Source organism: Molossus molossus, unplaced genomic scaffold, assembly GCF_014108415.1.
Source record: "Molossus molossus isolate mMolMol1 unplaced genomic scaffold, mMolMol1.p scaffold_m16_p_5, whole genome shotgun sequence".
Lineage (NCBI taxonomy): Eukaryota > Metazoa > Chordata > Mammalia > Chiroptera > Molossidae > Molossus > Molossus molossus.
In genome coordinates, this window is record NW_023425388.1 from 3443998 (window position 1) to 3454166 (window position 10169).

The following is a 10169-nucleotide window of genomic DNA, read 5'->3' on the forward strand; positions in this document are numbered from 1 at the left end:
AATTTTTACTGCAAGAGTGGTAGTATAGGTTGAACTGTGTTCTCCACAAAGAGGCTGACGTCCTAGCCCCCAGGACCTGTGAAAGTGACCTTGTTTGAAATAGAGTCCTTGCAGATGATCCAGTCCGACGCTTCTACAGGCAAAGGGAGCCCGAGACGGCAGCACCCCCCGAGCTGGGAGGAGCCGGGGCAGCTCCTCCGCACAGCCTCGGGAGAGCCAGCCCAGATGACACCCTGCCCTCGGGTTGGCCCCAGGTCCCAGCCTACGCCCCACTGTTTTAAGCCTATCCATGTGTAGTATTTGATGGCAGCCCTAGCAAACTAACTCAAGTGGGTACCGGTTCCAAAGCGTCTGAAACACGTATGGCCCCTTGTTTTCGGTTCCCAGAAAGGAGGGTGGCCGCAGGGCTGGGGTGGGAATGGACCAGTGACCCCCGACACTTTCTCAGTTCTGGGAGGGGGAAGGTGAGGGAGGCAGACGTGGTCCTGACCTCCAGGAGCAGTTTGATGGCAAGGTCAGCAGCGCCGTTGACCTTGTACTTAGTTACATACGAATCTGTGCCAGGTGTGCAGAGGATGAGGGCCTGATAAGCAAGGGTTACCCAGATATAAATGGGGGTGGGGAAGCTCTGTGAGGCGCTAGGGCAAGAAGGAGGGAGCCGGGAGTGCACACACATGCACATGCATGCACACACATGCACACCTAGAGGAACAGGACAGCAGGAGACAGAGAAACGACGGGCTGGGTAGTTCTGGTCCTTCCTCTGGGTCTCATGCCTCATTCATCAAAGGTTTGAAGCACACTCAGCACAGGCCAGGCCTGGGGCTGGGGGCTCCCGTGGCTGAGGCCATTGGAATGCAAACTGCCAATCAAGCAGCTGCTGGCCCAGGGCTGGGAGAGGGGGTGTGAGCTGCTGGAGTGAACAGAGCCCCACTTCTGTCCCGAGAACTTGCCTCTGGGTGAATCTGAGGAAAAGCTGTAGGCCCAGTTGGACGGGGAGATGGGACCTGCCGAAAGTGTTCATCTCCGGTTCAGACGTGGGGACCCTGTAGTCTCTGGTCTCTCTGGCCATAGTTTTCATGTGACTGGACTTGCAGAGGTCACACGTCCTGTCCAAACGCACAGAATTCGTCCTCAGTGTGTAATGGGATGCTAGTTCCCTGAAGCGGGAGTTGGGTGGCCGCCTGTCTGTGTTTCCTTCAGGGACATGGCAGGACGTGCCAGAACATTCTCAGAACACCTCTGTGAGGGTCTCCAGCCCTCGAGGGCCCCCGCCCCACATCCTCGGACCTGGTTCCCAGGACCAGCCCTGGGCGCCACCTTGGATTTGGGCGGGACCTGAGGCGAGATGAGGTCAGGAGACCCAGTCCACACCCGCTCGGAGTTCCACCCCCCAGCCGCGCTGTTTGTCTCTCTAGCTGACTTCAGTTTCTGTCTCTGGTGGGTCCAGGGCAAGAAGTCTGGGTAAGGCAGAGCTGGGCTCTGACTTCGCAGGCATGGTATTTATTATGTCAGTGGACAGGTCTGCATTTCAACGTGAACAATAACAATCATCATTAACGTTCCTCCAGGCTCCTTGGGTCCAAACCACTCTTGCAAAACCACCTTCAGATGAGTTGTAAGTGTCAGCAAGTCAGGAACATGTGGGTTTCATTTCCTTTGAAATACACCAGGGGAACAAGGAGGCAGCCGGGCTTGGCAGCCACTTCTTGGGGTTTGCCAAACCCCAAATATGTCGCACTGTGTGAGAGCTACCATGCTGGCCCCGGCCAGCGTCCATCTTTCCATGCCAGCGAGCACTTCTCTAACCACTAGACTCTCCTCGCGGTCCATTCTCCCCGCCAGAAGGTGCTCTGAACACCACCCACACGCCTAACAGGACTTCGGAAGAGGGACCGAGACTGCAGGGAGGTGTCGGGCTGGCTCCGTCTTATCTGGACGAACGGGCCATCTTTGCAGTCATGACTGTGCTTTTAAAACCCAGACCAACGGTGAGAGAGGTTTTTCCAACTTGATTTCTAGATGGAAAAATATTTTGCTTTTCAGTGGGTGATGGTATCAGGTCCTAAATGTACTAGATTTCATGGTCAACCAACACTCATGCATATATGGGAAATGTGTCCATACAGTTCAGAGACCACAGCCGCCCTACATTAGGCTCCAAGGTCAATGTGGGCAACAGGTCTTCTGGGAAAATCAAGGGAAATTTCACTAAAGCAGAGACGCTGCTCAGCCTAGTAGCTTGGATATGTCTCAATCCCCATATCCTGATCCACTAATTTCAGTAAGGATGTGCCAACAATGGACCCTCTGGTTTATTTTTCTTTCTTGATATTAATGTTTATCTTATTCTTTCTATATTTTCTATGTCCAATAGCCTCTTTTGCCCAACATAAAAATGTATATTAAATGCAAAGGGCCCTCTGGCCGATTTGGCTCGGCGGTTAGAGCATCAGCCCGCATACCAGAGAGACCTGGGTTCGGTTCCCACTAAGGGCACATACCTCAGTTCCAGTTTGTCCCCAGCCCCGGTTGGGATTGTGTGGGTGGCAACCACTCGATATGTCTCTCTCATGTTGATGTTTCTCTCCCTCTCCCTCCCTTCTTCTCTCCCTCCCACTCTATCTGAGGATAAATGCAAAAATGTCCTCGGGTGAGGATAAATAAATAAATAAATGCAAAGGGCAAGTTGAACCTTAAAAAAGTAGTTTTTGCATCCAAAACAATGACTGCTTCCGTGGCTGCTGTGTGTCACATACGTACACAGCTGACTGTTGTTGCTCCTCTTACTGAAGAGGCCACTGAGGCAGCCCCGGGATGGCTGGGTAACCTACAAACCTCACAGCTAGTCCTTGACCTTGGCTGCTGGGCAGGCTGCAGACACAGTGTTCTTTCCAATGCTCAGGGTTGCCCCTTTCTCCCCTGGGATGGTTCATTTTATGTGTTAACTTGATTGGCCCAGGGGGTTCCCAGATATTTGGTCAAACATTATTTTGAGTGTTTCAGTGAGGGTGTTTTGGGATGAGATTAACATTTAAATTGGTAGACCGAATAAAGCAGATTGCCCTCCTTAGTGTGGGTGGGCCGTGCCCAATCAGTTGAAGGCCTGACTAGAACAAAATGCTGACTCTCCCCCAAGTAACAGAAAATTCCTCCTGCCTGAGTGATTGAGCTGGGACATCAGATTTTTCCTGTTTTTGGACTTGAACTGAAATATCAGCTCTTCTTGGGTCTTAAGTCTACTGGCCTTCAGGCTAGAACTTCACCATTGGCCCATCGAGTCCTCAGGCCTTTGGACTTGGACTAGAACTTCACCATTAGCCTCCTGGGTCTCCAGCTTGTCAGACCGTGCAGATCTTGGGACTTGTCAGCCTCCGTAATTGCAGGAGCCAATTCCTTCTAGTATATCTTTTCATCTCTCTCTCTCTCTTGTTCGTATCTCTCTCTCTATTTCTATTTGTTCTATTGGTTCTATGTCTCTGGAGAACCCTAACATACACATTTCTTATTTGATCTACCAGCCTATCCTGGGAGGTAGATGGGTCAGTGCTACCATTGCTGTTTGCCAGATGAGGGAAAAACAAGACCTGGAAGATGAACATGAGTCTGTGCACGTGCACACATACCTGCGCATGTTACATGCACACGCACAAACACGCCACACTTTAGGCCGAAGATCAGGATCCAGGTCTGCTCATTCCTCACTCGGTGTCACCTCCCCACGGCAGCCGCAGAGCTGCCAAGACGGCAACGCCGGCGAGTCGTTTATGAGCAGACCTGGGAGAGCACGGCCTTGGTGCCTGCTTCAGAGCACAGGCTTGCTCAGCAGCCACCGCTGCTCGCTGTTCTCCCGATTCCACACGCAGCTCCGGCTGCAGGAGGCCGGAGGGGAACCGCGCACGTTCCCGCCTGGGCACAGCACGCACGGACACGGTCCTTGGAGTAAAGCGCCCTCCACGCACCTGGCGCTGAGCCGACCAGATGTGGCTCGGAGAGCGTCTGTGCGGGCGAGGGCACACACCTTGTCGGCTCTGCTCGCTGGTGTGAGCTCCAGGCCGGTCAGCACGTCGGGACTTATCCTAGCTGAGTTCTCAGCCCACTTCTGTCCTGTAAAGCCACCGAGCCTCGGGGTTAAGAAGAAATCACGTCGCCCTGCCACTACTGGGTCCCTTCCCGTGACGGCCGTGCTATCGATGTTGCACGTGTGTCCCGACTGGTCCCTGTAAGCCCAGGGAGGCTGGTGATGAATGGTCCCACACTTTCACTGCTCTTACCAAGTGCTCAGAAGTCCAGGCTGCCGCCGAGGCTTGTGCTGCTGTTTCTGTTTAGCAGGCGGGGTTCTATTCTGAGCTCGGCAGCCACGCGATCCCTGGCTCTTCCTCTGACCTGCCCACCCGAAGCATTCGTGTATTGAGACCTCTGAAGAGAGTGGATGGGGGATGGTGCACCCGCTGAGGGATGCAACCCCTCCCTTTCGCACCCCCCCCCCAATTCTGCAGAAGCCGGCAGCTGATGGTGGAGGAGGAGGGCTGGACTGACCCAGCCAGCCTGGGCGGCAGGTGGCACCTGGTGCTTGCTTGCCAAGCACAGAGCTTTGGTTTTAATGAATGACATCTAGCAAGTTGCCACCTGGGGACAGTGCATATAGTAGTCCCTCTCCATCCGTGGTTTTGCTTTCTGCTGTTTCAGTTAACCTAGGTCCAAAAATACTAAGTGGGAAAATTCCAAAAATAAAAAAATTGTAAGTTTTAAAGTGCAAGCCGTTCTGGGTAGGGTGATAAAGGCTTGGACCATCTCACTTCGTCCTGCCCGGATGTGACTCGTCTGCCCGGCGATTCTGCACTGTAGACACTGCCACCCGTTAGTCACTTAGTAGCCGCCCGGGTGATCAGATGGGCCCTTGGGGTGTCACCATGCTTGTACGAGTGACTAGTTTTACTTAATAATGGCGAGAAAGAGCGAGAGTAGCGATACAGGCCATTCAGATGTGCCACAGAGAAGCCAGAAAGTGCTTCCTTCAAACGAACAGCTAAAGGACATAATATATAAGGGGGAAACATAAGATGTATAGGGTTCGGTGCTGTCGTGGTTTCGGGCAGCCGCTGGGGGTCATGGGACATATCCCCATGGACGGGGTGAGCAACCCCGGGGATGGGGTCCTTGGACTGGATAAGTGGATGGCATTGGGTTGGCCAAGGGGACAGAAAACAGTTCCCATCCTTCACTGGAAACCTCTTTGTCCCTCCCGAACCCCAGTCCTGGAACAGGATCATTTCAACAGGTCTGATCTGGGCTCTGTGCTGTGAACTGGGTGCTATGCAGCAGAGCAGAAATGAGTATTTTCTATTTATTTTTCATTTATTTATTTTTTATCCTCACCCGAGGACATTTTTTCATGTTTGTTCAGATAGAGTGGGAGGGGGAGAGAGAGAGAGAAGCATTGACGCGAAAGGGATGCATCGACTGGTTGCCTCCTGCACGACCCTGACCAGGACGGGGGACCACTTGCCCCGAGATACGTGCCCTTGATCGGAATCAAATCCACGACTCATTGGTCTGCGGGCTGATGCCAAACCGGCCAGGGCATCAAAAGAGTATTTTCCATTTAAAAATGAGCCTCGAGCCCTGGCCGGTTTGGCTCAGCGGTTAGAGCGTCGGCCTGCGGTCCGGAGAGACCCGGGTGCGGTTCCCGCTAAGGGCATGTTCCTCGGTTGCAGTTTGTCCCTGGCCCTGGTTGGGTTGTGCAGGTGGCAGCCACTCGATGTGTCCCTTTCACGTCGATGTTTCTCTCTCCCTCTCTCCCTCCTGCTCTATCTGAACAACAACAACAACAACAACAAAAATTTGTAAAAATGAGCCTCGAACTCGCTTGTTCTGCTCAAAGCCAAAGCTCCTGATTTCCGGCGGTAATGGGGCAGTTCTCACACTTTGGAAGCTTTCTCTGCCCCTCAACCCTTGCGAGCGGGGTGATTCCCAGCATGTCCACGTCGGCTGGCCAGTGCGCCCTGGAGTGGGGAGGGCAATGGAGAGGAGTGAAGATTTGCTTTGAGGGCAGAAACCAGAGATCTGTCGCTCACCTTGACCTTGGAGATCGGTGTCACCTAATGCTTGACTCAGGCCTGATTGTTTGCGGAGGAGCCAGCCGGGCTCCTGTCCTTTGCTTTGCAGCCACATCCCCTCCCCAGGAGGCCTCAGTGTGGGGGTTGTTCCCAGCCTGCGGGTGCGGTTGATGGGCTCTGGCGCTGTCTGGTCACGTCCATCTCAGCAGAGTTGTCCCGGCCGCCTGGCCAGCCCTGGTGTCATTGGTAACGCCTCAGAATAACATACACCTCACTGAAGCTGGCGGCTTTCGACTTGGTTCCCTTGATTTCCAGCCTGTAGAGGGGTCTGCACTAGAATCACTTAGGTAATCTAAAAAGATACAGATGCCCAGCCCTACTCCAGCCCAATGAAACAGAATCACCTGGGCACAGGGCCTGGGCACCAGCACCTTAAATATCTCCTCAGGCGAGTGCTTCCAAGTGCAGCCAGGACGGGGCACCTGAACCAGAGGAGCCGAAGCTGTGCCTTGGTCGTGTGAGGACTAGTGATGCTGGTCGCTGCCTCTCTCTGCAGGTGGCGCTGTGACGGCGGAAGTGTAGGGGGGGCCCTGCACCTGGAAGGGGGGTCAGGGTGGTGGGCTCACCTGTCGGACCGTGACCCCTCAGATTCTCTGTCTGGCCTTCGGTTCCCATCACCGGCTGAGGTGTGTGAGTGAGGACAGCCCTTCACCCTCTTCCTGCTGCTGGTCCCTGGGACAGGTCGGTCCCAGATGTCCCCTCGTACTCATCTGGCTACAGACTTGGCCCTGTGCTGGGTGGGGTCATGCTGCGTTGTGCAAAGACGGAGGAATAGGAACAGGGGCCATTTCTCAGGGCTGATCTGTGGCTTGGGGGCTGGCTGGGGACCAGAGACCAAGCCAGCACCCAAGCCGTCCTCACTTCTACAGTCCTGCCTGACCCCAGGCCTCCACACACTGAGATCAAAGCTCTCTCCACCCCAGATGAGCTCATGGGGTCCCCAGCTCATCAGTCTCAGCTGCTCCCCAGTGTGTGTGCGTGCGTAATTCTCAGAGCAATGCAAATCGGAATTTAGTAATTTAATAGTAGTAATTTCTGAATGGCAATATTAGGCTGCTTAAACGTTTTAAAAAATAGGTTCTTGCTTGTATTTTTAAAACTTCTACAATAAACATGTCTTACTTGTAATAAGAAATGAAGATGTGCCTGAAATCAATTAGGTCTCTAATTGCTGAATACACTTAACTTCGCTGCTTAGAACATTTAACTGTGGGTTTCCTGCCAGCAAGGTGACGTATTTGACCTGTGTCAAGGGGAGGGGACAGTGTGTGGAGGGCACATACCATAGGCATACAATCCCTGTAGAGCTGTGGTTTTGAATTATTTCAGGTAGAAATTAATTTTTGGTAGGAGGCACCTCCCCTTTTATTTTATTGGGTCTTTCACGGAATCTCAGCATCACTATTAACAGGTACAAGTGAGCGTGTCTGTGGTTTTCTCTCCAGCTTTATCGAGATGTACCCGACAGCACATGGTGTGAGTGTAAGGGGGCCACGCACTGACCGGTGCCCTTATCTCGATCTTCCTCTGTCTCTGGCAGGCTGAAGACAGCATGGTCCTGAGTCCCACCTGTGGGGCTCGGTGACCTGTTCTCTCTGGAGTTCCACTCCCTGGGCTGCCTGCCTGCGGCTGGTGGGACCTGGGCTGTGGGACCTGGGCTGACCACCAAGGGAGGTGTCAGGCCAGCGAGTCAGCTGGGGCTCCCTTGGGTTTTCACACTGGAGTGTTGCTGGGGAGTGGCTGGCGGTCCCCAGTTCCAGAGAGGGGATGGGATGACCGGGATGACAGTTGCTATTGCAGAGCTGCGACAGGGCCAGCGTCGAAACTGTACCGTGTCCTGGTTCCCGGTAAACCCTGCGCCGCAGCCTCCCTTTAGCTGCAGGAGGCTGTCGGCTTCAGGCCGATTTGCAGAAAAGTTGGTTGTTATGATGAGACTTTCAACTCAGGGGGGAACCAGAGGAGCGGGGTTGGGGGACGCCGGTGGGGTGGGTCGCTACCAAGTTTAGTTCATTAGTGGTTTTCCTCTGAGGGAGCCTGCTTGACACGATGGATTCTGCTGAGAGCCGGGTTTTGCCGGTGTCTCGTTGCAGGGACATTTCAGCCCCCCTTTCACTACTACAACAAGAGGAGGCTCTCTGTGTCCGGGGAGATGCCCAAATCGCTGTCACCCCGACTCCTGGTACCCCACAGCTCCTCCTTGCTTTATTTTCAGAACATCCCCTTAGATGGTTGGCTTCCCTCCCTTCGGTCATTGCGCTCGGCCCCCGCCCCTCCCCCAACTTGCAGAGCCGCACCTGCTTAAAGCAACTTCAGAACCGGACTTCAAAGCGCCCCTGTCACCTTAACCACTCTGTGTTCCTCACCCTACTAGCCCCCAACACAGTCCATACCACCCAGCGTTTCATTCGTTTGCCTTTTCCTTCATGACACCAGCGACCATTCACTGGGCATACTGTCCCCAGCACAGGCATTGATCAGCGCTGCAGCCTGCACAGCTGGGGCGGCAGCAGACCCCACTGTTTACACGGGGAAGGTGACTCCTGGCAGAGCCTTCACCTGAGGCCCCTCCCGCGGAAGGCCGGGGCTCTGGCCACCCAGGCCCGGCTCCCATCCCAGCTGTCACAGGCTGTCTGTGGCTCCTTCCTCCGCGAGGCCGGTAGCAAAATGCTCAGTTACTCCACTCCCACCAGCCAGCGTTCCTGGTGGTTCTCGGCTCCCCGAAGGCCCTTCTGCCTGCAGGACAGGTCATGGCGGAGGCCTCTGGGGCCTCCAAACACCAAAGCACCCAAACACCAAAGACTAGGTGTTTCACTCGCTCAAACATCTCTCCATGTCATCCTCAATCAAGTATTTTTATGATTAACCCCATGACATTTTTTTTATTGAGGTAAAATTCATGTAACATAAAATTAAGCATTTGCAAATGAACATCAGTGGCATTTAGTGCATTCACCATGTCATGCAACCATCGTTTCTATTTTGTTCCAAGACCTTTTCATCAGTCCCCAAAGAACCCCTGTACTCAGTAAGCAGTGTTTCCGACCCTCCCGCCCAGCCCCTGGCAGCCATGCCTGCTCCCTGTCTTCTCTGTGGACCACCCTGCTCTGGAGATGCCATACAAATGCAACTGTGTAGCTTGTGGCCTTGCGCACCTAGCTCCTTTCACTGCTATAATGTGTTTAAGGCTCATTCATGTTGTAGCAGGTGTCGGTACTTCATCCCTTTTTATGGCAGAATAATATTCCACGGCATGCCTAGACCGCATATTGTGTGTCCATCATCCATTGATGGACACGTGGGTTGTTTCTGCCTATTGGCTGCTGTGGCTAGTGCGGCCACGAACATTCATGTGCAAGTAGCTCCTCGGGTACCTAGTTTCGACTCTCAGGTGTATACGTAGGAGTGAAATATCTGCGTCTCGTGATCATTCTCTAGTTAACTCTTTCAGGAACCTATTAGCACCATTTAAAAAACACAATCTGCTCCCCAAAGAGCATGAGTTGTCCAGGGTCACAGCCTGGACACAGCCTGTGACAGCCATCACTAGGACCCAGGAGCTGATACTGTGTCACCCAAGGACACTGACCACAGGGAACATCATTCACTCACTCACCAAATGTCCACAGAAGCCCAGAGCTAGCCCCTCTGGATTTCACAGTACCTCTCAGAAAGCCGCTTCGTAATGCCAGGCTTCGGGGGACAATGTGTTGATCATTAGTGAGCATGAGGCGCCGCCGCACTGAATTCCACTGAGCCCCTGTCTGTCCAGCACAGTGCTGTTCCCTGGTCCTGGTGGCACACTTCGGAGTGTGGAGGGGGAGGGGGCAGTCACAGTGATCTCCACTGAGCACAAGGGTCCACTCTCTGTCCTCACTGTCCGCATCTCTCCATGGGCCCTGGGGAGCAACATCCGATTTGGTTCTGAAGTTCTGATTGGATTGGGGCATCTGTGAAAGGGGGGGAGGGTATGGCATGCTGAAAGGGTCACATGCCAGGGCCAAGTGAGAGCCTGGCTTGGCTGGGCTCCCACCTAAGGGGGGTGACAGACCG